Raw genomic sequence first — 26,867 nt, 5'->3', positions numbered from 1 at the left:
AGTTTGAGCTGCTCTAAGCATCCTTGCAGTGCGGATAATTCGATGTGTAAATCGCAGATTTATTTCTGAGGGCAACCTCAGGTCTGCCATTAACAGCTAGTAGCAGTAAGGTGAGAGCCTCAATTTCCAAGGCCTCATTCTTTTTTCAATCTAAAAAATGGTAATAATCCTTACTTTATAGGATTATGAAATTGAAGTGAGCCCATGCCTGTGGTACACCCGGCATATTGACATATCCAGTAATTTTTCATTCCCTATTATCACTCAGCTTTGCTTTTCTCCAACTCTTGACACTCCAATGTGCAAGGTATGTAAATAAAGAGAAGTACTTGCAGAAGGATGCAAGGTCACGACACATGAGCAGTGACTCAAGGACCTGGAGATACTTGCTCTGAATAAGCAAAGACTTACCAAGGAACTGTCATCGTGGAAGGTTTGAAGGAAAGGTTTGTAGAAGAAAGGTCAACTTTTTCATCTGGAAATGAGTTCCTTCTCTTTATTTTTCAATTCTCTCTGAGCTGCCCTTCCTGGAGCTACCTCTTCATGCCAGGTAACCACTCTCTCTCTCCTGGGCCACTGCAGCCCCCTCCACTCTGCTCTCGCTGACTCTGTTCTTGTATCACCCTGCCTCCAGTCCCTTCTCCACACTACATCCAAAATGACCTATAAAGAAACTAAACTGGCTATGGCCTTCCTCCATTTAAAATTCTTCAGGTTCCCTATGACAAAAGTTACCCTCATTAGGACACTTGCCCATTTGTGTCTGTTATTTAACCTCATTTCCCATCACTTCCATGGGTCTACACCCATCTACTACCCTGACACACACCTACACATACACACCTCGTGTTCAGCAAAACCAAAGCACGTGAACTTCCTTAGCGACGCTTATCTGTCTCTATGCCCATCTGCCTGGAACATACTCCAACTTGCCCACAGGGTAAAATGCTTAAAATCGAGTCATCCTCTCTGGGAAGCCTTCTTGATCTGTCCTCTGCCCCACCTTCCACCCACAGAATTAATCACTCCCTCTGTCCCACTTCTGTAACTCTTCTCTCAACAGTGTGTTGCATTTATACACTCACCTGTGAGTCTCTTCTCGACTATGAGCTTCCTCGCCGCACATCCCAACCACATCCCCAGCTCCCACGTAGTGCCCGGAGTACATCATGTAGGCTTCTTAGCACTTAGAAACCCTAGACGCAGAGTGGGCTGCCAGAAAGCACTCAGCACGGATGCCCCTCCTCGAAATGCCTTCTACCTCAAAGGTGCACTATCTTCAGGTCATTACAGTATCTTTTTAAGACATTCACTAAACCAAGTCACTGAGTTCCTCTAATTCAGAAAATCTACCGTAAAGTGGAGTATTAGGTTAGGACAGACCTTCTGAAGTTTAAGATGTGCAAGAATCACTTAGGAAATCTTACTAAATGCTGATTCTGTTCAACACGTCTGGGATGGGACCTGAGATTCTGCATTTTTTTTTTTTTTTTGACAGGCAGAGTGGACAGTGAGAGAGAGAGAGACAGAGAGAAAGGTCTTCCTTTGCTGTTGGTTCACCCTCCAATGGCCGCCGCGGCCGGTGCGCTGCGGCCGGCGCACCGCGCTGATCCGATGGCAGGAGCCAGGAGCCAGGTGCTTTTCCTGGTCTCCCATGGGGTGCAGGGCCCAAGCACCTGGGCCATCCTCCACTGCACTCCCTGGCCACAGCAGAGAGCTGGCCTGGAAGAGGGGCAACCGGGACAGAATCCGGCGCCCCAACCGGGACTAGAACCCGGTGTGCCGGCACCGCTAGGCGGAGGATTAGCCTAGTGAGCCGCGGCGCCGGCGAGATTCTGCATTTCTAACAAGCTCCCAGGTGCTTGGTCCCACAGACGGACCAAACAATTATCATCAGTGGCAAGGATTTGCAGATTATTAGCTTCAACTGGGGTTTGTCAATTGAGTTTAGGATGAAAACTGAAACAGAAAGTCTAAAAGTCCACTTTTTAAAAACTTGTACAAAAAGAAAAGCCATTGATTAAAGCAAAGTATTTTAAAGAGTTATATGATTTGTAAATTTATTTAAAAGTACTTTGAGAGGTGGGTGCTTGGCCTATCAGTTAAGGCATCCTACCTTGGAGCAAATAGTCTCAAGCCCTGGTTCTGGCTTCTGACTCCAACTTCCTGCTAAAGCAGACCCTGGGAGGCAGCAGGTGACGGTTCAAGGAATTGGATCCCTGCCACCTATGTAGGAAATCTGGATTGAGTTCCGAGATCCTGACTTTGCTGTCTCAGGCATTTAAAGAATGAACCAACATATGTAAGCTCTGTCTATGCCTCTCTCTCTCTCTCTCTCTGCCTCTCAAAAATAAATAAATAAGTACTTAGATTGGTTCAAATAATTATGTCCAAGGAGTTGGCCAACTATATGCAGAGACAGAAATTCAGATAGAAAAAAATATGGAGGAAAAGTTACTAAATAGTAATTTTTAACTGTTAGAACTTTTGATTTGTCTGGAAAAGCTGTTAAGAGGGATACTTGTGTGTTTATAAAAGATATGGAACAGTGTCTCTTCCAAAGGATTCTCTGGTTTCATTTAGTACTGTTGCTTTTAATAAATATATATAAATGGGCTCTGAAAGACAATGGACACGAATTAGGAGTAGAGTAACAAAAGTTCCAAAAATTTAAAGACTGAAAAAACTGCTTTATGCTCCTTTGGCCAGTGATTCATAAAGAGGAACTCAGTACAAAGTCTCGTTCATTCACATCTCCAGTGATATAGATGAGCTTTCAGATATCCTGATTTGGAAAATCTCTGGTTGGTCGTAAAGAAGTAGGGAACTATGGGATAGGGAACGCATAACTTATCAGGCTTGAGAGACAGGGGAGCTCTACATCCATTCCAAGGGCAGAACCCATTATCCTTTCATCAGCCACATTCCCATGAACTAACTCTTACAGTAAACACCTCCCTATGAAACTTGGGCTGACATAAGATCTCAGATGAGTCAGGAATGACACGCCACAAACGACAGCATTCGCGCAGATGGATGGAAGAACAGGCTGCAGGATCTAAAGAGCAACACAAACATTTTATGGGAAATGTCACAGGCTGCCACCTCTTATCAGTAGCAAATGTGAAATTCATCAAAAGACACACATTTCACATCTCGTTCTGAAAATGGAGAGCTTTAAGGAGATATTCAGATTGTTCTGGTCTTTGCTGGATCAACCAATCCTGAAACCCATCCTCTACCCAGGAAGAAGGTATCTGTTCACTCAACAGTCGCATCTCTCTTCTCACAGTGAGTTGCGACTTCCACAAACACACTCACTGCGACTTCCAGAGGAAAATCCCGCCCCTCGGAGCTGAGCTATGCACTGCCTGCCTGTAACAACTCCTGCCACAACAATGCCAAGTGGGAGGCTGTTCCAAGCTTCTGTCATCCTCTTTGGAAATGCTTCCACACCCAGGGCCAGGAAACAATGATTATTTCTGAAGAGAGTGAGTTTACTTAATAGCATCTTGACAGATGAAAAAGCACGAGCATTTATACAAGACCACAGGGGACTGCAACTGTAAATATCACCAAAATCAGGATCCCTGATCTCCAAGGGAAACAAGGAAACCAAAAACATGTTTCTCCACAACACAAATACAAATCAATCTCCTTGATTTTTCTTTATCATCTAAGAAACTGGAACTTCTCTTCTGAAAGATTTGATCCCAAAGGGAAAGCCAACTAAATGATAAAAATATGAGCCATGTCCCTGCCCCCTAAACTGCTGTGCTTATGCACGTCATATTTTTTCCCATTAGAAAATGTGGGTATATTTTATTCATTGGAAACAATTATTTACTTTGTTTTCTTTGCTTTCAGCATGAGTGTTTGTCCCTCCTAGGAATGAGCACCTTGTATTAGCTTAGTTTTCTACAGCCAGCTAGTGAGGTCAATGCTATGAATTCTGTCCTGGGAGATATAAGGAGGATTAGGTTTGAGCTTTACAGTCTAAACCCTGTGGGCATGTTTGAACACGTGAATCAGTGCTTTGCAAATATGTCTGTATACACGAATCACTTGGTGTCTCCTCAAAGTTGTGCTGAGTCAGACAAGCCAAGGAAAACCATGTGTATCTTCTGCTGTAATCCCTGCCCCATGTGGTACTGATGTGGATAGCCTGGGACCCCACTGTGGGAAACTCTGCAAACTCATTGGTCCATCCAAAATTATACATGTTGGGGGCTTACATGACTGGTAAAGAGTAAATGCATGTCAGAACAAAGCCACAGCCCACTGAACAAAATGTTTAAGAATGAATACCAGGCCAGCACTGTGGTATAGTAGGTTAAGCCTCCAGCTACGGTGAATGAATCCCATATGGGCACCAGTTCAAGCCCTGGTTGCTCTTTTTCTGATCCATCTCTGCACTAATGGCCTGAGAAAGCAGTAGAAGATGACCCAAGTGCTTGGGCCCCTGCACCTGAATGGGAGACCTAAAAGAAGCTCCAAGCTCCTGTTTTTGGATCAGCCGGTTCCAGCTGTTGCAGCCATTTGAAGAGTGAACCAGTAGATGGAAGACTTCTCTCTCTCTCTCTCTCTCTCTCTCTCTCTATCTGCCTCTAAAATAAATAAACAAATAAATATTTTTAAAATGAAAGAATGAGGGGCCGGCGTTGTGGTGTAGCGGGTAAAGCTACTGCCTGCAGTGCCAGCATCCCATATAGGTGCCAGTTCAAGTCCTGGCTGCTCCACTTCCAATCCAGCTCTCTGCTGTGGCCTGGGAAAGCAGTAGAGGATGATCCAAATCCTTGGCCCCTGCACCCACATGGGAGAACTGGGAGAAGATGCTGGCTCCTGGCTTCAGATGAGCCCAGCTCCACCCATTGCGGCCAATTGGAGAATGAACCAGCAGATGGAAGACCCCTCTCTCTCTCTCTCTCTCTCTCTCTCTCCTTCTCTCTGTGTAACTCTTTCAAATAAATAAATAAATTTTTAAAAAATAAAAATAAAAGAATGAATACCATGGAATACAAATAATACACACTGCGAATCAGGGGGCAGAGGAAGGGCTCTCACTGATCCAGATCACAAAGTACCTGCTTTGAAACGACTGCTGCTTTTCTTACCAGTTCTCTGCCTTGAAGACTTTCCTAGTAAGAGAGTCCACAGAGAACTGTCAGTTTTGTTCAGATTCTCGCAGTGGGCTTAAGCTTCACGCATCAGCAGTTCTAAGAGCTGTTGGACCAGAAGTATAAATAGAAAGCAATAACAGAAGCGATATATCATGAGAGCAAAAGCAATGGTACTTTCAAACTATTTAAAACAATTTATTATCCTGGAGTGTGGGAAGAGTGGGTGGTGAACGTAGAATCAGAGATTTGCTCTGCTTACTTTTATCTTAGCTGCAACAATCAAAGGAAATGTGTGGATTTCCGGATGTTCCTCAGAAATCCCAGTCTTAATGAATTGATAAAGGTTTCATGCAGGAAGTTGATAAGCACCTATCTTTTCCATCTGTTATTTTGTCAGTACAGCTTCATTTTTTAGAACAAGAACAAGCCATGGTCACCCTCTCCAGGAGAATGGCAGCTTACAAGGATGAACGTGTGTTGGGTCAGGGGTAAGGAGAGAGTGGGGGGGGTGGGGTTTCCGGGGGGGTGGGGGTGGGGGCTCCAGTAGATGCTCTGTAGGTGACTGCAGGTGGGAGTTAGGGACAGAAAAGCAAGAAAGTGGGGGAAATTTGGCCTCTGATGGATATCGCAGGCAGGATTCCACTCCCCAAACCTGCCCTAAGACAAGGATGTGATAGAAGTCTTTTTGGCATGTAATCCCAGCAGGTGGAGAACTGGAAACCAGCTCCTTGGGCCACTCCATTTAACGGCACAGAACAGGCTTCAGTGTTGTCCCACCTGAGGGTGAGCAGCCTGGTTATTTTCCTACCAATTGTCCTCAGTGTGGATGGGGGTGGCTCCCAGGAGGTGTGGCATTTCTTGTCTGCTTCATGCATGAACCAGGTGGACTCCAGTGGCCAGAGAAAGCCACAGGAGCTCACAGCAGGGGTGCCCAGAAATGGGGGCTCTAAGTAGGGGGGGGGGGCTCTGATAGTAACTGCTACAGTGGGAGACAAGTCACGGAGTGTGAGTGATACACTGGAGAGTCCACACAGGATAACTCCTTTCACAGGGAAAGGAGCAAACAATTTCTTCAAAGAAAACAGTTATTCCACTTCATATTTTCCTTTTTATTCTCTCATTGTTTTTAAATATCTATTTATTTCTTTGAAAGTCAAAGCTACAGAAAGAGAGATGGAGACACAGAGAGATCTTCCATCTGCTGGTTCATTCCCCAAATGGCCACAAGCCAGGAACCTGAAACTCCATCCAAGTCACCCACGTGTGTGGCAGGGACTCAAGTACTTGAGCCATCATCTGCTGCCTTCTCAGGCACATTAGCAAGGAGCTGGATTGGAGGTGGAGCAGTTAGGACTTGAACTGGTGCTCATACAGGATGCTGGCATCATAGGGGGAGGCTTAACTTGCTGCACCACAATGCCAGTCCCAATTTTTTTCCACTTCAGAAATCTTTCTTCTGGGGCAGGTATCTGGCATAGTAGTCAAGACACCACTTAGGATGCCACCCATAACCTATATTGGAGGGTCTGGGTTCTAGTCCCAGCTCTACTCCCAATTCAAGCTTCCTGCTAATGCACATCCTGGGAGACAGCAGGAGACAAGTTCAAGTAGTTGGATCCTCGCAAATCACAAGGGAGACTCAGATCAGAATCCTGCATCCTAAATTTCACTGGGGGCATCCTAGGCTTGGCTGTTGTAGGCATTTGGGGAATACACCAGAGGGTAGAAGCTCTCTCTGTTTCTGTCTCTCTTCCAAATAAGCAAATAAAAAATTTTAAAAGATTTTACTTATTTACTTGAAACTCAGAGAGAGGGATAGGATGGGGTCTTCCACTCACTAGTTTACTCCCCAAGTAGCCACAATGGCCAGGGTTGAGGCAGGCCAAAGCCAGGAGCTTCATCCAGGTGTTTCATGTCAATGGCAGGGGACCAAACATTTGGACCATATTCTATTATTTTTCCTAGGCCATTAGCAGGAAGCTGGATTGGAAGCAGAGCACTGGAACTTGAACCAGCACCCACATGAGATGCCGGCATCGCAGGCAGTGGTTTTACCTGCTACTCCACAATGCCGGCCCCTGTAAATAAATTTTTTAAAGAAATATTCCTGGGGCAAACACTGTGGCATAGAGGGTAAAGCCGCTGCCTGCAGTGCCAGCATCCCATACGGGAACCTGTTCGAGTCCCAGCTGCTCCACCAGCGGATAGAAGACTCTCTCTTTCTCTCTGCCTCTCCTTTCTCTGTATAACACCAAATTTCAAATAAATAAATAAATCTTAAAAAAAAAACACTAAGATCCCTTCTGTGAACATTATGCCCCTATGGACAAAATTTCCTGTACTGAGCTGTATTATCTAAATATAAGATGAGATGATGTAATTATTAACAGCAGCTACAGTGGAAAATGGAAGCAAATTTTTTCTGTTGTTTGCCTACCACCGCCAATTTTTTAATGATGTTGATGATAGCAATATTCTTACTATTTAATAGCAAGTTTTAAGAAACAGCTAAGGATGTTCTCTGGGCAGTTTCCTGGTGGAGGAGGCATGGATTTCTCTCTCAGTTGTCATTTCCACATCTTCATAATTAGCTTTATACTTACAGCCTGGCAAATCCCTTCCCCTCTCACCACCACCCACCTTGCTTCTCTTGGTGTGGGGAGGGCTCAGGTTCTTGTCTTCAGCAAGGACCAGATATAGAGAAAGGTTAGCAAAGGAATGAGCTTCCTCAGCAAAGTGAAAGGACTCAGTTAGAAGCAATGCTCTCGAGTAAGCTGAAATATGTGAAGTTCAGGGTCATCCTTTCTGTGTTCTGGAGGCATGGGGGTGGTGGGCAGAGTCTCCCAGGAAAGGGAGGGATTTCCGGGAACTTGGTGACTGCCCACCTTCTGGCTCTCCTAGGACATCTCAGAAGTGTCACAGCATCAGGTGCATGACAGAACTGTCAGCTAGGGATCTGCTATTCCAATAAGCTGCAGATCTTCATGGAGACGTAGCCGGCAGCCATGTTAGGTATTTTCGGTCAGCCCTGGTTCTGGGCAGTAGCTTTGCTACGATAGTGTTTTCAGGTTGTTGGCTGTGGGAGGGGGGTTTACGGCAACCCTGGGGACAGGGTATAGTGATTTATCCCTGTCTCCCCGTAACACTTCCTTTCTCTTTCTTCCTTCTTTCCTCTTTCTCTTCTTCCTCCTTCCCTTTCTCCTTCCTGCCCCTTGCCTTCTTTCTTCTTTCCCTTCCAGCTTTCCATTTTTATTTGATTTGTTTATATTGCTTTTAATGAAATATGTGTACATACTTATCTATTTGTTTTTAAGTTAAAAAAAAATGGTGGGTTGGAAATCAGTCTGGGTTTGGAATAAAGATTGTTCCAAAGGCTCCTTACTGACTCAGCTGCCTGTGTCATGTCCCTGATCTGTGCAGATTTAAGGAGAACAAGGCTGCACCTCTTTCTTGGTGACCACACAGAGTCGTATGGAGATTCCAGAATGTGCTATGCCCCTGCTGCTGCAATGTTAAGCTTGTGGGACCAAGCTGTCTGCCAAGGCAGCTTTGGGCTGAGACAGATAGAACTGGGAGATAAGTTGGAGGAAAAGGCTCAAATAACTCTAAAGCACACTTGAGAGTACCCCAGAGGATGCACCAGAGAGAAGAAATCAGATAGCAGATCCCCCCAAGTGGAAATTTCTCAAAGCACTCCATTTACCCCTGACTGCCTGATTCACAGAAAAATTCCCTAAGGCCCAGAGGGTTTGGCTGGCTCAGCTAGAAGGCTGGGTTTTAGACGATAGTCCACCACCCTACCACAGTCAGACTGTGCTGATCCCCATAACTCCCTCAAATCAATAAGGCTTACACGCTCCACATCCCCCGGAGAGAACAGGTATAAAGTGGCCTCAATTAACCAGAATGTAAAAAAGATGTGGTTATCCTGCTCTCATCTTTCTAGTTATAAAACTTTGATTTTGTTTCAATTCTTATTTGAATTTTTGTTTCATTTTCTTGCCTTATTCAAAAGTCTAAAGAATAGATACATAATAATCATGATTTGAGTCATTTCGGTTTTTAAGCTATATAATTGAGAACATATTTTTCACCCTGTGCTACTTCTGAGGCTGATAGAATGTTAGATTCTGAACACTGCTGTCATCTTATTTTCTGATGTTTTTGCTCTTTCTCTAAAATTCTGGATAATTAAAAGTGGTGACCAAGAAGGTCGTGACTGAGTCTGCTGTTGCAAGTTCGCTCTCTGTTCATCTACCCAATTTTATACATTTGCTTAGTTGTGACTTTAAAAGTTTTTCAACTGTGCTTGGGTTCATTGATCCAATTATATCAGAAAGCAACCCCAAGGCAAAGCACTGACTTGAATTCAAGGAGACGGCTGTCTGCTGAATGCCTGCATGGCCAGAGCCTGACGTCTGTTCACTTCCTACCTCCCTGTGCTACATGGTTTACTCCCTGAGAGATCTCTCAATAGAAAGGTGCTTCCGAAAGTTCATGTGAAGGTGGAATTAAAAGATCAGTTTGTTTTGGTGCAAAAAAAAAAAAAAAAAAAAAAAAAGCATTTCTGAAATCCATGCATAGTGTTTCATAACACATGTTCCATGAACTTTTTGGATACCTCTCATATGTATGTTTGGTAGACACACAAGTGCACTATTAGGACTATCACTGTATCAGTGACTCATCACTTTGCCTTAACTGTAGTTCTCATGAAAATCTCCCTAAGTCCAAATATTGCCCATACTACCGTTAGAAAAGCCCTCTGGAAGTCAATTCTCTTCTCCGTTCAAATGTGCAGCATTTTGGATGTCCAGAGATAGCAGTCAGCCCTGGTGACCCATGATTCCACGGCAGGATTTTTTTTTTTTTTTAAATCACTTCCCTGCCCTCTGCTAGTGCAGAAATGGGGGACTGTGCTGATACGGAGTCCCATTTTCTTCACTTATGCAACAGACTGAGGAAAAGCCTTCTTTTTTCTCTTAAAGACTAACAATGCTAAAACCACAGAAAGTATACAAGGTGGACAAAGTTAACCAGGTAATTTCCAAAGCATGACAGGCCCCCTTACTTTACTGCATTGTGATGAGATTCTTCTGAGAAGGGGCACTGGGAACTATGCAGCTATCTGCTTCCAAGGGGGTGCTCAGAACAGAGTTGGCACTTGGCTCCAGGACCCCCAAGATTACCAAAATCCACTTTCCCTCACAGCAAAACTTGTGAGGTAAGAGACATAACATTTCTTAAAGGCTATGAGTGAGACACATACTTCACCCTGTAACCTAGAGTTATGATCGTTTAATCCATCCCATGATGCCAATATCTCTGATTACTTACTGTATCACAGTAAACATTCACACGGTGAGCACCCTTCATTTTTCACCAACTAATTATCTTGTTTATTCGTGAAGTATCTGTCTCACTCTTACCTCCATCACTGCATCCCAACAACATTGTCATCACCTGTTCAAGGCACATGAGCTAGGGCCACAGACCTATTGCATCAGAATCTGCACTTAGCAAGATGCTAAGAGACTCTGAGCTCATATCAAACTTAGAGAAGAACTGATCTAGGCTGTGAAGGGTCACTAACTTTCCTATGGGCAAGTGTCATGACACACAGAGAGAGGGTTGTAAAGGATAGTGTAGGAACTAAGCATGGATGTGGAGACCAGTTAAAAGGATACGAAAATAGTTTAGGCATGAAATGATGTGGGTTCACACATCAAGAAATTGTGGGGGGCTGGTATTGTGGTGCAATGGGCTAAGCCATGGCTTGCAATGCTGGCTTCCCATATCAAAGTACCAGTTCCAGTCCCAGTTACATTGCCTCTAATCCAGCTTCTTGCTAATGTACCATGGAAGGGGGTAGAAGATGCCACAAGGGCTTGGGCCCCTACCACTCAAATGGGAGACCCAGGTGTAGTTTCTGGCTCCTGGCTTTGGCGTAACCAAGCCCTGGTCAGTGCAATCACTTAGGGATAAAGGATCTCTCTCTCTCTCTCTCTCTCTCTCTCTCGTTCTGTGTGTGTGTGTGTGTGTGTGTGTGTGACTATCTATATTTCATCCTGCCTTTCAGATAAATAAATAAATCTGGAAAAAAGATGAATTTTAAAAAAATATATATGTCATCTGGAAAGTTGCAGCAACATCTAGAATTAAGACCTATTTAAAAGACAATCAGCAGGATTTGGTAATTAATTAGCTATGGAGCTTAAGAAAAGGAGAGTGAAGGTAAAGTAGGTGTCTAGGTTGTATGCCAGGTAGGCTGATGTGGCAAATGATAAAGCCTCTTTAGAATCAAGAAGACAGGTGAGCATTGTGGCACAGCAGGCTAAGCCACTACCTATGGTCCCAACATCCTATAGGGGTGCCAGTTGGAGTCTCAGCTGCCCCACTTCTAATCCAGCTCCCTGATAAAGCACCTGGAAGGCAATGGACAATGGCCTGAGTACTTTAGCCCCTGCACCCACATGGGAGACACCGACAAGGTTCCAGGCTCCTGGGTTCAGCCTGGCCCAACCCCTATTGCAGTCATCTGGGCAGTGAACCAGCAAAGAATCAATATCTTCAAAATGTCCATAGTACTGGAAGCAATTTATAGATTCAATGCAATCCCAATCAAAATACTAACAACATTCTTCTCAGATCTAGAAAAATAATTCTAAAATTCATGTGGAAACACAAGAGAACCTCAATAACTAAAGCAATCTTAAACAACAAAAGCAAAGCTGGAGACATTACAATACCAGATCTTAAGACATACAACAGGACAGTTATAATCAAAACAGCCTGGTACAGGAATAAAAATAGATGTGTAGACCAATGGAACAGAATAAAAACTCCAGAAATCAATGCACACATCTACAACCAACTTATCTTTGACAAAGGAGCTAAAATCAATCCCTGGAGCAAACACAGTCTCTTCAACAAATGGTGCTGGGAAAATTGGATCTCTACATGCAGAAGTATGAAACAAGACCCTTACCTTACACCTTATACAAAAATACACTCAAAATGTATCAAAGACCAAAATATATGACTCAATACCATCAAATTACTAGATAACACTGGGGAAACCCTACAAGACATTGGCATAGGCAAAGACTTCTTGAAAAAACCCCAGCAGCACAGGCAATCAAAGCCAAAATTGACAAATGGGATTGCATCAAACTGAGAAGATTTTGCACTGCAAAACAAACACTCAGCAAAGTGAAGAGGCAACTGAAAGAATGAGAGAAAATTTCTGCAAACTGTGTAACTGATAAAGGATTAATTTCCAAAATCTATAAAGAACTCAAAAAACTCAACAACAACAAAACAAACAATCCAGTTAAGAAATGTGCAAAGGACATGAAAAGGCACTTTTCAAAAGAGGAAATTCAAAGGGCCAACAGACACATGAAAAAATGTTCAGGATCACTAGCCATCAGGGAAATGCAAATCAAAACCACAATGAGCTTTCACCTCACCCCCACTAGAATGGCTCTCATACAGAAATCAACAAACAACAAATGCTGGTGAGGATGTGGAGAAAAAGGTGCCCTAATCCACTGCTGGTGGGAATGTAAACTAGTGCAGCCACTGTGGAAGATAGCATGGAGAAACCTCAGAAAGCTGAATATAGACCTACCATATAAATCAGCTATCCCAGTCCTGGGAATTTACCCAAAGGGAGTGAAATAAGCATCTGAAATAGTTACCTATACCCCCATGTTCACTGCAGCTCAATCAATAATAGCTAAGATATGGAATCAACCCAGATGTCCATCAACTGATGGCTGGATAAAGATTGATGGCATATATAAGCACTGGAATACTACAGAGTGGTTAAAAAAATGAAATTCTGTAATTTGCAACAAAACAGATGCAATTAGAAATCATTATATTTAGTGATATAAGCCAGTCCCAAAATGACAAATATCATATGTTCTCTCTGATCTGGGGTGAACAATAGAGTATATAAAAGGTAATCCCTAGGAGTGAAATCGACGCTTTATGATGTGATGATTTTGAACAGCCCTTGTCTTGACTGCTGAGGAACAAGGCTTTTGTTTGTTTGTTGTTTAGCATTTTTCATCATGTTGATCTCTCTACTTAGTATAGCGTTAATCTTCTAAGTATAAAGGTAACTGAAAGTAGATCTTTGTAAAAATAAGAATGGGAACGGGATAGGGAACAGGAAGAAGGGTGGGAGAATGGGAGGGAGGATCACTATGTTGCTAAATTTGTATATATGAAATGCATGACGTTTATATTCCTTAAATAAAATTTGTAAAAAGGAACATTGATCTCTTTTTCACTCTTTATCCTCCACCCCATAACTCTACATTTTAAATTACTAAATCTTTTTAAAAAGAATAGAGAAACAAAAATACACATAGAACAGAAGAATTATCCTCTTAGCACTGGACATATGACACCTCAGGTATGTCTAGAAAGCAGGTGGGAACACAGTATTATTGTGAGAATTAAACAAGATGCTGTAGCTACGAGACGTGGTGAATCGCCAAATGCCACAAATACATGAACTATTGTCTTAAACAACTTGCAGAGTTTTTCCTCCTGCGTTTTCTTTCATATTCTCATGTAGGCAAGGTAAGGAACGGTGAGCAAGCATCACTACTGTCCTTGCAAATCCTAATTTGAAGAATTAAATACAAAAAATGGAAACTGAAAAAAAAAACAGTGATGAGATCAGGAAAGAAAAGCCTAAAAGCTAGGGGATAAATTATAAATGGTGGTGATTGAAACAAGAAGTGTGTACACTCCTAGAAGTCATCAATATTAAGTAGTGAAGGCATTCACTGTGGAGTATGGTAGCAACTTGCCACATGGGCCTACTGAGCACAGCAATTAAACTGTCAAACAGAGATGTAATGTAAGTGAAATAACACACACAGGCTTCCAAAGACTTAGTACAAAACAAGGAACATAGTGTGCCTCATTACTTTTTATATTGGCTCCAAATAATATTTTCAGTATGGTGGGTGAAATAAAATATATTAATATGTTGATTTCATCTCCTGCTTCTCATGTGTGAGGCTTGCGCTTTTGCCTCATATGGCATTTTTATGACAGTGCTACAATACATTGTGACTAGGAAACTGACTTAGTAAGTCCGTTGGGTTTTCACACCATGCTGGACACTTGTCTGCCCCTGTATTGTGTGAACTGACTCCTCCGATTTTTCCAGTCTCATCTGGATTCCCTCTTGGCCTACTGCTCACTATCAGGAAGTGAAGTGTAGGTAATACAAGGAGTTAGCCTATGACTTGCCAAGTTCTCCTGGGCACACCTTATGCCTTACTATAGCATAGCCCATGCTTTGGTTTGTCAGTCACCTGAAATGATTTTGTGAAATCGGGTCCAGTTGGTTAAAGTTGGAAGGAACCTTAAAGATACTCTAACCACACATCCTCCTTTTTATGCAGGTTCTGGAAAACCGAGCAATGGGGTCTACGCTGTAGTGTGGCAGATAAAGCCACCACCTGCAGTGCCAGCATCCCATATGGGCACAGGTTCAAATCCTGGCAGCTCCACTTCTGATCCAACTCTCTGCTATGGCATGGGAGAGCAGTAGAAGATGGTCCAAGTCCTTGGGCCCCTGTACCCACGTGGGAAGACCCAGAGGAAGCTCCTGGCTCCTGGCTTCAGATCAGTGCAGCTCTCTGGTTATTGCGGCCAACTGGGGAGTGAACCAGTGGATGGAGGACCTCTCTCTCTCTCTCCCTCTCTCTCTCTCCCTCTCCTTCTCTGTGTAACTCTGACTTTCAAATAAATAAAATGAATCTTAAAAAAAAAAGAAAGAAAACCAAGCAGCACACCTAAACTCTATTTTCTCTGCTACCCAACACTTCCTCTCCAGATGGGTTTAGTTGACCTGAAGCTGTTTTATTTTCAAAGACGAACATTTGCACAAAGGTGTGGGAAGAGACAGAAGGCTGATTTGAACACTGCTTTAGAGATGCTGGGAGAGAAGGGGAGAGGACTCATTTCATGAAGCCTGCATTTCATAAAACGAGTAGGAGGAAAGGTCTTCTGGAGACAGTGTGCTTGGAAGAGGGAAACTGACAATTCAGAGTGTAGGAGATATTTAGGGGGAAATGTGGGAAAACGGACAGGGAGTCAACAGGAGACGTTGAATAAAAGTCGCCCACGCAGCAGTGAAGCCCCCGGCTCCGAGTGCATCACAGCGAGTAGGTGTTCAAATAGAAAGTGGTAGAGAATGAAGCACGCAGGAACTTTGGGCTCCCTCCCTTAGAAATATCTGAGTACTACAGGGCCGGTGCTGTGGTGTAGCAGGTAAAGTTGCCGTCTGCAGTGCTGGCATCCATTGTGGATGCTGATTCAAGTCCTGACAGCCCCACTTCTGATTCGGTTCTCTGCAGTAGCCTAGGAAAGCAGTGGAGGATGGCCCAAGCCCTTGGGCCCTGCACCCATGTCAGAGACCCAGAGGAAGCTCCTGGCTCCTGGCTTCGAATCGGCGCAGCTCTGGCCATTGTAGCCATCTGGGGAGTGAAGCGGCAGATGGAAGGCCCATCTCTCCCCGCCTCTGCCTCTCTCTAACTCTGCCTTTCAAGTAAATAAATAAATCTTTTTAAAAAAAATCTGAATACTAAAGCTGCTCATAGCAGCCAGTAGCCTTAATAAGATCAGGAACAAGGAAAATAGGTGACACTTCTGCGATGCCTTAGCTGTTGAATATCTTCATCACGTCTTATTTCCTTTGGCTAAAAGAGGTTTTCAAACTCTAGGGCATATGAGTTGCCTACACTGCTGTCACAAACTTCCCACAACTGAAGGGCTTGAAACAACAAAAATACATTGTCTCCCTGTTCCTGAGGCCGAATTCTGAAGTCCAGGCATTGGTGAGGCCAAGTTCTCTCCAGAACCTGGAGAGGACACACCTCCTGTGCCTCTTCCTAGCTTTGGTGGTTTGCTGGAGAACCTTAGCATGTCCTGGTTTGCAGCTGCAACACTTCAGTTTCTGCCTTTATCATCACCCGGCGCTCCACCGTCATGTGTCTGTACCTTCTCGTCTTCCAGGGGCATCTATCATATTTGACTGAGAGTCCATCCTACTGCAGTAATATCTCAGGCTAACTAACTATAACTGTAACAACTCTATTTCCAGATAAAGTGATATGCTAAGGCACCAGGGGTAAGGACTTGAACATCTCTCTGGGAGATACAATTTAACCATAACATAGGGTATTCCTTCTCTACACAGAGCTGATAGTTGAGTAGCAAATTAACCTAAGACTTTGGGTGCAGACTAGATAAAATAAACCGCTTCTCTCTGCTCCTCCTGCCTAGTAAAATCGCCAATCCTGGAAATAGCAAACAAGAGTCAATGAAAGGAAAACCCTAAAATGCGGCAAGAAGAAGAGAAACTGCTTGGGGACTATCAGCAAGGAGTCTTATACTCTCCACCCAGGAAAAAAAAGGAGATCCAAACCCACCATTTTCTGACCCTAAATTAGCAACAGAAGGCTGTCTTAGCGGGCTCATTCTTACTGAAGATAAAGCAGACGCCCTGACAACACCAGCTAAGCCTCTGGCCCCTCTGGGAAAGGGGATTGGTCAGGATCCCCACCAGCAATGAATGGCCAAGAAAATCATTCTCCTTTCTCACCAGGCCCGAGATGCCCCTCCTTCCCAGAAAACACAGAGGGATCCCATAGGACCAGCAAGAGGCCTCCTTCCACAACAAGCCTGGCTGGAAGGCCCTCATCTCTGCAGCCTGGGACGCAGGACCAGAAGTGTCCATGGGATATCCCATCCCTGTGCTGCTGGCCTGAGAAATTTCTCTGTTCCCACAGGTAGGAATGCTCCCACCACAAGAGCCTGCCCAGGGAAGACTCTTTGTCTTACAAGCCTGGGAGTCCCCTCTGCCACCCAGAAACACCAAGTGGCCAGGTAAGGAGAAACTTCTCCCTCCCTAAAGACAGCACTGGAAGGGACCACTGAGAGTCCCAGTGGCACCAGACAGACCCAATCAGACCAAAATAACACCACACAAACTTTACAAGTTAAACTATCACTGGAGCCCCAACCTACAAACATACACCAAGCTCTGCATCTAAGAATGGCTACATGCTAACATAAAAAGATTTAAACAGAACCCAGAATCTCTTAATATAATAGACAAAATGTCCATGATACAATGAAAATTACCTGTCATACCAAGAACCAAGAAAATTACACTTTGACTGAGGAATGAAAATCAACTGAGGCCAATACTGAGATGAACTTGACATTGGAATTATCTGATAAGGATTTAAAATCAGCTGCCATAAAAATGCTTTCATGATCAAGAACACGTTTCCTTGAAAAGACTGAAAATAAAATAAAAGCAAATAAAAGTTATTTAAAATGTAGCAAGTGAAAATTATAGAACTGAAAAATACAATAGCACAGTTAAGAAAATCACTAGCTGAATGGATTTAACAAGGTGGAGATGACAGAAGACATAATCAGTGAATTTGAGGACTGAAAAATGAAATTATACACTCAGACAACACAGAGAAAAGTGGAGCAGAAAATACCCAGAACCTCAGGAACACATGGGGCCATGAGAAAAGATGCAACATTTACGCCATCCGAGTTACAGGTGCACAGACAATGAGGCTAAAAGAATATCCAAAGAAATAATCCTGAAACTTTTGCAAATTGGAGGAAAGACATAAATTTATATATTCCAGAGATTGACTGAGCCCCATATATAATAAACTCAAAGAAATACATAATCAGGCAGATTATAATTAAAGTTTTAGAAACTAAACAGAAAGAAAAGAGGCTTCAAAAAAAGCCAGAGGGAAACAGCGACACCTTTAAGGAAACACCAGCTTGAATGACAGCAGGTTCTTTCCTTGGAACCCAAGGAGACAGAAGAAAGTGACACGATTTTCAAGTATTGTCAGCCACACGTTCTATATTCAGCTGGGTTTTTTCCCGGGACGGCTGCAGTGAGTTACCACACACTGGGTGGCTTATGACAGAGATGTGGTCGTTCACAGTTCTGGAGGACCCGAGCCCAGATCAAGATGTCCGTAGGACTAGAGTTCCTTCAGGGCTTCAAGAAAGAACCTGTTCTCTGCCTCTTCCCATTTCTGGAGTTCCGGGCATTCCTTGCCAGAGGGCTACACAATTCCAATCCTGCTCCACATCCGCACGCCCTTCTCTGCTCCCTCTCTCTACCTCCTTTATTCTGTCTTTCAAGGATAATTGTCAGCGGATGTAGGCCCTCTTGAATAGCCAGAATGATCTCCAAACTCTTAATTACATCTGTGAAAGCCTTTTTTTCAAATGAGGTCACATTCACAGGTTCCCACACTGAGGACATGGCCATGAGATTTTTCTTTTATAGAAAACTTTTGTTTAGGCCAGCGCCACAGCTCACTTGGCTAATCCTCCACCTGCGGCGCCAGCACCCCGGGTTCTAGTCCCAGTCAGGGTGCCGGATTCTGTCCGGGTTGCTCCTCTTCCAGGCCAGCTCTCTGCTGTGGCCCGGGAGGGCAGTGGAGGATGGCCCAGGTGCTTGGGCCCTGCACCCGCATGGGAGACCAGGAGGAAGCACCTGGCTCCTGGATTCGGATCGGCACAGTGCGCCGGCCATATCAGCTATTTAGGGGGGTGAACCAACGGAAGGAAGACCCTTCTCTCTCTCTCTGTCTCACTGTCTAAATCCACCTGTCAAAAAAAAAAAAAAAAGAAAGAAAGAAAGAAAGAAAACTTTTATTTAAAAAATATAAATTTCAAAAGTACAACTTTTGGATTATAGTGGTTCTTCTCCCCATAACCACCCTCCCACCTGCAAACCATCCGATCCCCTACACCCTCTCCCACCCCATTCTTCATTAAGATTCATTTTTAATTATCTTTATATACAGATGATAAACTCTTTACTAAGTAAAGATTTCAACAGTTTGTACCCACACAGATGCACAAAGTATAAAGTACTGTTTAAAGACTAGTTTTACTGTTAATTCTCATAGTACAACTCATTAAAGACAGAGGTCCTACATGGGGAACAAGTGCACAGTGACTGTCGTTGTTGATTTAACAATTGACATTCTTATTTATGATGTCAGTGATCACCTGAGGCTCTTGTCATGAGCTGCCAAGGCTATGGAAGCCTCTTGAGTTCGCTAACTCTGACCTTACTTAGACAAGGCCATAGTCAAAGTGGAAGTTCTCTCCTCCCTTCAGAGAAAGGTACCTCTTCTTTGATAGCCCCTCCTTTCCACCGGGATCTCACTCACAGAGATCTTTCATATAGGTCATTTTTTTCCAGAGTGTCTTGGCTTCCCATGCCTGAAATACTCTCATGGGCTTTTTAGCCAGATCTGAATGCCTTGGCTGATTCTGAGATGACCATGTCTTTTGCAGGGACCACCAGCCAAGTGTCACCACACCAGCAGAAGTGCTTTGGTTTCAAATGAAGGAAAAGTTAGAAAATGTTGTCCTTGGCAGACCTACCCTTACATATTGACTAAAGGATGGTCTTCAAACAGAAATAAAATGACTAAATAAAGACTGGAGTTTCAGAGAAAAAGAACAAAGAGACATATAGGTACATCCAACAGACGATCATTTTCCTTATGATTTTATGAATTGTGTTTGATGACTGAAATGCAATCTATAACCCATCTGATACTCATTATGGTAACACTGAGAAATGAAGAAGAAAAGGAACTTAAATGGAAGTGTGGCTTCCTTACTTCTCATGCAGTGGTACAACTGCATGCTAAGACCAGCAGTCTGTGATGAGCCATGTGTGTATATGGTAATGACCAGAACAACCCCCTAAAAATTATAGAGTGATGTTCAAAAATGCCATAAATAATCAATGATGGAACTCTAAAAATGTTTGAGTAACACACAGAAGGCAAGAAAATAGAACATGGGAATGGAAACTAGAAGTCACAAAAAGTCAGTTAATACATTGGCAGATTTAATTAGTGACAAATCAATAATTGCCAGAAATGCAAATGATTTAAATATTCCAGCCAAACACAGATTGCAGAAACGGTTTCAAAAAATGACCCAACAGAGAAGAAACTCATCTCAATTTTAACATAGGTTAAAAAAAATAAAAGAGAAACATCTGCCAGGCAAACATTAATTTAAAAAAAAAAAAAAAGAATATAAATATATGTGTATGTGTGTGTGTGTGATAAAATTGTATGGAATTAAACACACAAGGAAGATTACAACTGAGGAAACATATATAAAATAGGTAGATTTTATCAGTGTCAGTATTCTGATTGTGATACTCTACTATAATCGTGTAAAGTATTTCCTTCAGGAGAAACTTAGTAAATGGTGCACGGGGTCACTATTATTTCTTACAACTGCATGTGAATCTACAGATATCACAATGAGATTCCATTAGAAATATATTTTGCATCAAAACTAGAGAAAACAAATCTACAAAACTGAGATGACTATTCTTCTAGTTTGACTTCCGAATAAGAGAGCAAGTATTCATTTTCCCACCTTTAAGCTAAAAGTCATACAAATCATATTTAGCTCTTTACCCTTTATTTCTTGTTATATGGTCCCAAAGAAAACATTTTAAAATTGACCTTTTTTTGATAGGTAATCCCTGAAGAAAATAACAATATTACACAATAAAAATATTTTCATGTGATAAATAAGTCACAGCAATTTTTAAAAAGAATTTTAAAAAAGAGATCAAAGACAAATCGAGGATTTCTCAAGTTTCAATGAGTACCTCCAACTTAAGCAAAAATTTTTACCTCCAAATTAGGTAAAAATCCTCACCAACATTTGACATAGAGTAATGCATGCAGATCATGTGGATTAGTATCTCAGCTCATGTGTGAGCCACTGGAATGCAAGTTTCCACATCTTATTCAATAAATGAGCCCAGTCTATTTTTTTTCCTGGCATGATTCATAACTGAGCACCACCTTCACTCCCAATTTAAATCAATGAGAAACTAGGGATAGTTTGCTTAGGAACACTGGCAGTTAATCTGTTCTCCATGGTAAGTAGCATATCTGTAAAATCACTTTATAGATCTTGTCATTTTAAATTATGTGAACCTATTTAAATTACCACATTTCCAGAAAATGTAACAAAAATGTTCTAAGGATATGAGCAAAATAAACCTATTTTCTACAGTATTCTTTTTTTAACTAACAAAAGCATTAGCTTGCTGGAGATAAAATTTTCCTTTGTATACAAAATAGATGGGATATAATGGACAAGGAAATTCCTAATGGGACTGACCAGGAGGACACATTAAAGTTCTCCTGGTGCAGTGAGTGTATGAGTCCCAAACCTACTGAAACCATGGACTGCCTGCAGAGCTTTAGAGTTTCCCAAGACAGATTTAACTTCTAGACACTGCAACAGGTATTTCATAAAACTTTTACACCTGCTGAAATAGTCTTTGCTTGATTTTTTCAACCATTTAAAAATTTAGTCACCACTCCTAGCTCTCGGGCTGAATAAAAGTACGTGGTGACCAGGATGAGTCCTGTAAGCCTCAGTTTGCTGCCTCTCTGTTGAACTACGAAGTCCACTCAGAATTCCTTTTTGGTTAATGATCACAATTTATTTCATATTTTTATACTTAACAGAAGAAATCAACACAAATTATTACTTTTTCCCTTTTTTGAGTTAAAAATTGTTTAAATAACCAAACTTTTTAGAATTTATAATTTGTGTTAATTTTTTAAATTTTATTTAAGGTATACAAGTTTCATGTATTTCCTATAAACAGATTTGGGAACATAGTGATACTCCCTGCTCCAGCCTCCCTCCTGCCCATGCGCCAACCCTTCTTCCTCCTCTGTCTCACATCCCCACTCTTAAATTTATAAAAATCTATTTTCAGCTTACATAATTTTCATATAGTTAACCCTACACTAAGTAAATGAGTTCAACAAATAGTATGAAAACAAAAAACCCACCGTTCCTCAGTGGAAGAGACAAGAGCTATAAAAAATCATCAAATCTCAAAATGTCCATTTCACTCCAGTACATTACATTTTAGGTACTCTATTAGTTACCATATATCAGGAAAATTTTATGTAACTTGAAAATGGAAGACAGGAAAGACTGAAATTAAACTGTCTACATAATCAGCATGACACAGCAAAGCATTATCAAAATTTATGAATGACACATAAGTAACATTTTGTGACTAAATTGATTGATTTGGGCATTATTGATGACATTTTTTATATTCTATCCATTTCTCCATTATATTAGTGTAGTTTTAATTACTAAATGATGTATGAAGGTCTTGCTTAATGTAATATAACGTTAAATAATGTTGGTTTAATCTGAATAGCTTTTTAATTAAAAAAAAAACAACATTTGCTGCTTCATTGCCTAGCAGAATAAATTGGGAGTGAGAGTAGTGTTTGAATATGAAAATATGAATAATTTAAAGATGATGACTCAAGATCTTTCTCCCAAATATGTTTTTCTCTAAGTGAAGTTGAAAAGAAGCTTTTAATTGTTGTGTAGAATCACAGAGTAGGGTTTCTGCTGCCTTTCTCCTTATGCTACTGTATTAGTCAGGGCTCTCTGGAGGAATCAAAGCAATAAAGGATATATATTTGTACATATAAAAGAGAGACTCTTTTAAGAGATTGGCTTATGCAATCACTGAGGTGATGTGAAGTTCTACAATGGATGTCTGCAAATGAGAGAGTCAGAGAGGAGAGTAGTATGTCTCACTCCAAGAAGATAGAAACCACAGGGCCATGGAGACTGATGGTACAGCCCCAAGTGCAAAGCCAAAGGTCTAAAGCATGCAGAGGATTGCTGGCCCAAGTTCCAGAGACCAATGTCCAGAGAACCGAGCATTTCACGTACAAGGGCAGCAGCAGGTGGAAACATGCCCACTTCAGAAGGGAGAACCAACGACTTTCACCCATCTTATGCTTTTCTGTTCCATTCAGTCCCTATTCCAATGGATGGGAACCCTAGCACACTGAGAACAGGTCTTCCTCACCCAGATGATCCACACACCTCTTTTTGTCTGGATACAACCTCACAGATACATCCAGAAGTAACACTTAACCAATTCTGTAGACATCTGTTGGTCCAGTCAAATCAGCTACCATAATATACCACCACATACTACTATATGTAAACATATATTATAATATATTTAACCTTGAGAGAACGGAATCAAGTCACCAAATCCTGAATAAATTTCTAATCTACAATCTAGTCTGCATGGTTGAACAATCCAGATAAATAAGTATGGGACTTATAATCAGTAAGGATCTGTCTGGCTTTTGTTAACAGAATTTCAATTTCTTGATCCAAAAACTCATTCAACAAACACTTATTGAAGGCACACTATGATTAAGACCAGGCTATAGCACTAAAGAACATAGATAAACTCTGACATCAGAGAACTTCCATTCTAGTAGAAAGACTCAGATAAGGAATAAGCAAATTGCATACATAGTTTGTCAAAAGGTGACAAATATTTCTAACATATCTCTAAACAATAGAAGTACATCCAAAACATATGATAAATCATGATATTTCTCTGATCATGAGGATGCTGCTATTTTACATATGGTGGTAGACACTGTGAAGGTGTGTTTGAACATAAAGAACTAAATGAAATAAGGGAGAAAGTCATATGGATATCTACCCAGAGAAAGCAGCAAGTGCAAAGGCGAGTAACAGAAACTTCCTTAAGATGTTCCAGAAACAGCAAGGAGGCCAACACAGGTGAAGAGTTAGTGAGGTGTGACTTCATAAAAACAGATATTTTTCTTTACTTCATTCATGGTTTTATCCTATACACAGTGTTCATCATATAGTAAGAACTAAATAAATACCTACAGAAAGAATGAATGTAAGGGAACAGATGAAAGAAGGGGATGTAGATCACATAGGGCCTCACAAGTCACTGTAAGATCTTGGATTTAATGAATAACAATAGTAGCCATTGAAGGGTTCTGATCATGATTTATAGTATATTTTTGACATATCCTTAGATATTCAATTATTAGGGAGGAAGTACTAAAGAAAAAAAAAAAACATGAAGATGCCTATTTCAATAATAAACAATCTCACACTGTATAAATAGCAAATCTTGTTATCAGTTAAATCATCAATATCAAGGCCGGCACCATGGCTCACTAAGCTAATCTTCCACCTGCGGCGCTGGCACCCCGGATTCTAGTCCCGGTTGGGGCACTGGTTCTGTCCCAGCTGCTTCTCTTCCAGTCCAGCTCTCTGCTGTGGCCCGGGAGGGCAGTGGAGGATGGCCCAAGTCCTTGGGCCCTGCACCTGCATGGGAGACCAGGAGGAAGCACTTGGCTCCTGGCTTCAGATTGGTGCAGCGCCGGCCTTGGCTATTTGGGGGTGAACCAACAGAAGAAAGACCTTTCTCTGTCTCTCTCTCTCTCTCTCTCTCACTGTCCACTCTGCCTGCCAAAAAAAAAATCATCAATATCAGAATAACTGTGACTTATCAAACCGAGGGAATGTTGTATATTAAGCATACATCAGAATAAGCTAAATGGTAATGAAATGGCACAAACTTAGTACCCCAGCTAGTTTACCATGGGTGAGGGGTAAATCCAATCACCAGAGCCTATGTTCTACTAACTTAGATTCTATATCAATTCACACAGAATAATCAAGCTCTTGAAATGAACTCAGGTTAACCAAATGCCCACAAAGATGTAGGCGTACCCCACAGAACAGTTAATACAGTCAATGGCAGAAACAAAGGCTGAGTAAAGGGTAGGCTATCCAGCTAGTACTCACGTTTCCAAACTGTATGGGCCAGAGAGGTAACACTGGAATAATATCAAGTTGAAAGTACTACGTCGGCCGGTGCCGCGGCTCACTAGGCTAATCCTCCACCTTGAGGCGCAGGCACACCGGGTTCTAGTTCTGGTCAGGGCTTCGGATTCTGTCCCGGTTGCCCCTCTTCCAGGCCAGCTCTCTGTTGTGGCCAGGGAGTGCAGTGGAGGATGGCCCAGGTCCTTGGGCCCTGCACCCTATGGGAGACCAGGATAAGTACCTGGCTCCTGCCATTGGATCAGCGCGGTGCGCCGGCCGCAGCGCGCCAGCTGTGGCGGCCATTGGAGGGTGAACCAACAGCAAAGGAAGACCTTTCTCTCTGTCTCTCTCTCTCACTGTCCACTCTGCCTGTCAAAAAAAAAAAAGTACTATGTCTATCTAAGCTCCTCCAAGACTGCACACTAAAGATAGGCCTCCAATGAACCCTGGCTGTGTCTTCTAGTGTCTTCATACTCCCTCTCCTTGAATCTGGGCCAAGGATGACACTTCTTACCATCAGCGTCAGGTAGAAATGATTCTTCGTGACTTCAAAAGCTAAGTCAGAAAAAGCTTTATAGCTTCTACCTTGTTCTCTTGGAGCACTCACTCTGAATTTTACTCTGGCTATGAAAAAGTCCATTGTGCCTGCTTAGAGACCACATGGAGAGCCCCTGAAACCATCAGGAGAAAGAGAAGGCAGTAGGCACTATACTGTAAGGTAATGGGCATATCTTGAACCCTTTAGACTATCAGCTGAATATTTCCAAGTGTTTCTAGTAAAGAGTTGCCCCTATCAAATCTTGAATAAATTTCTGATCTTTATAATCATGGAAAAAATAAAATTATAAACACTCTAAATCAATTAACTTAAAAATATTTGTTTTACTTAAGAAGGAGACAGAGAGAACTCCAATCTGCCGGTTCATTCCCCAGATGCCCACCATGGTTAGGACTTGGTTGAGTCAAAGCTAAGATCTGGAAACTCAATTCAGATTTCTCACATGGGTGGCAGGGACCCAACTACCTGTGTTATCACCTGTTAACTTTCAGAGTGTGCATTAGCAGGAAACTGGAATCAGAGGTGGAGCCAGGACTCCTAGACACTTGGCTAAGAGATGGGAGTATCCCAAGGAGTTTCTTAACTGCTGTACCAAACACCTGTCCCTAAGCCACTCAGTTTTCAGGAAATTTTTGATGCAGCATTAGCTAACCAGAACAATAGTGTGTGTGATTTGTAGGACTAATTTAATAAACCACTTAGAGTAGATGTTAAGAAATCTGTAAGGAATACTCATATGATCACTAAGGATCACTAAACCACCTTACAACAGAAAGGACTAGATGCGATTACATACAGGTGGAGTGTGTTTGAGTGTGTGTTTGCAGCCAATCCTTTCGATTGTTTAGGGCAATGGAAGATTGGAGACATTGCCATGAGTGAGTTTCCTCTATCTCTCTCCCCAGTACAGGGTGCTCATGGGTGTGGATCTAACTTGGAGCATCCATTACCATTTCTCTGGTCAGGAGACCCATTTTGAGTAAAAACACCACAATCAGAATTTTTCTGTGTGCATATCAGATTAACACACAGAAAGCAGATGTCTTTATTGGAATAACTCTCCATTTTATATTTGAGACAGAAATTAGATATTTGAGATGGAAACCAGATGTTTGAATTCCTGAAAGGACAAAATCCCAACTGCATTTCAAAAAGAGCCTATCCTATATGGTTCTAATTGGTTTGGGATGGAACATACTAAGACACAGCAATTGAATTGCCGTGTTTCTAAAAGCTGTATGTCCTTCCATACTCAATACAGGACTAACAGAAGTATCCCGACGTGATTTGGCCAATGTTACCAAAGATTTCAAGGGCAGGCATATTTTATGATTTTTCTAAGTCTCCTTCAAGATGCTCCAAGTTCAGCAAATGAGGACAGTTTA

The 26,867-nt window shown here is 42.1% G+C and overlaps 1 protein-coding gene across 1 annotated transcript in view; it reads right to left on the bottom strand.

The window, feature by feature from the left end:
* Positions 1–5,114: 5,114 nt before the first annotated feature.
* LOC149127195 (uncharacterized) overlaps positions 5,115–26,867 on the bottom strand; it is an 80,294-nt gene continuing 58,541 nt past the window's right edge. The window contains exon 4 of the mRNA XM_089331402.1: positions 5,115–5,223. The gene's annotated coding sequence lies outside the window, so the exon portion shown is untranslated. The remainder of the gene's footprint in view (positions 5,224–26,867) is intronic.

This window comes from Oryctolagus cuniculus, chromosome 4, assembly GCF_051225735.1.
Source record: "Oryctolagus cuniculus isolate XC-2025 breed Fujian yellow rabbit chromosome 4, ASM5122573v1, whole genome shotgun sequence".
NCBI lineage: Eukaryota > Metazoa > Chordata > Mammalia > Lagomorpha > Leporidae > Oryctolagus > Oryctolagus cuniculus.
Note: the sequence above shows the minus strand (reverse complement) of the source record. Positions and strands in the feature narration are given on the sequence as shown.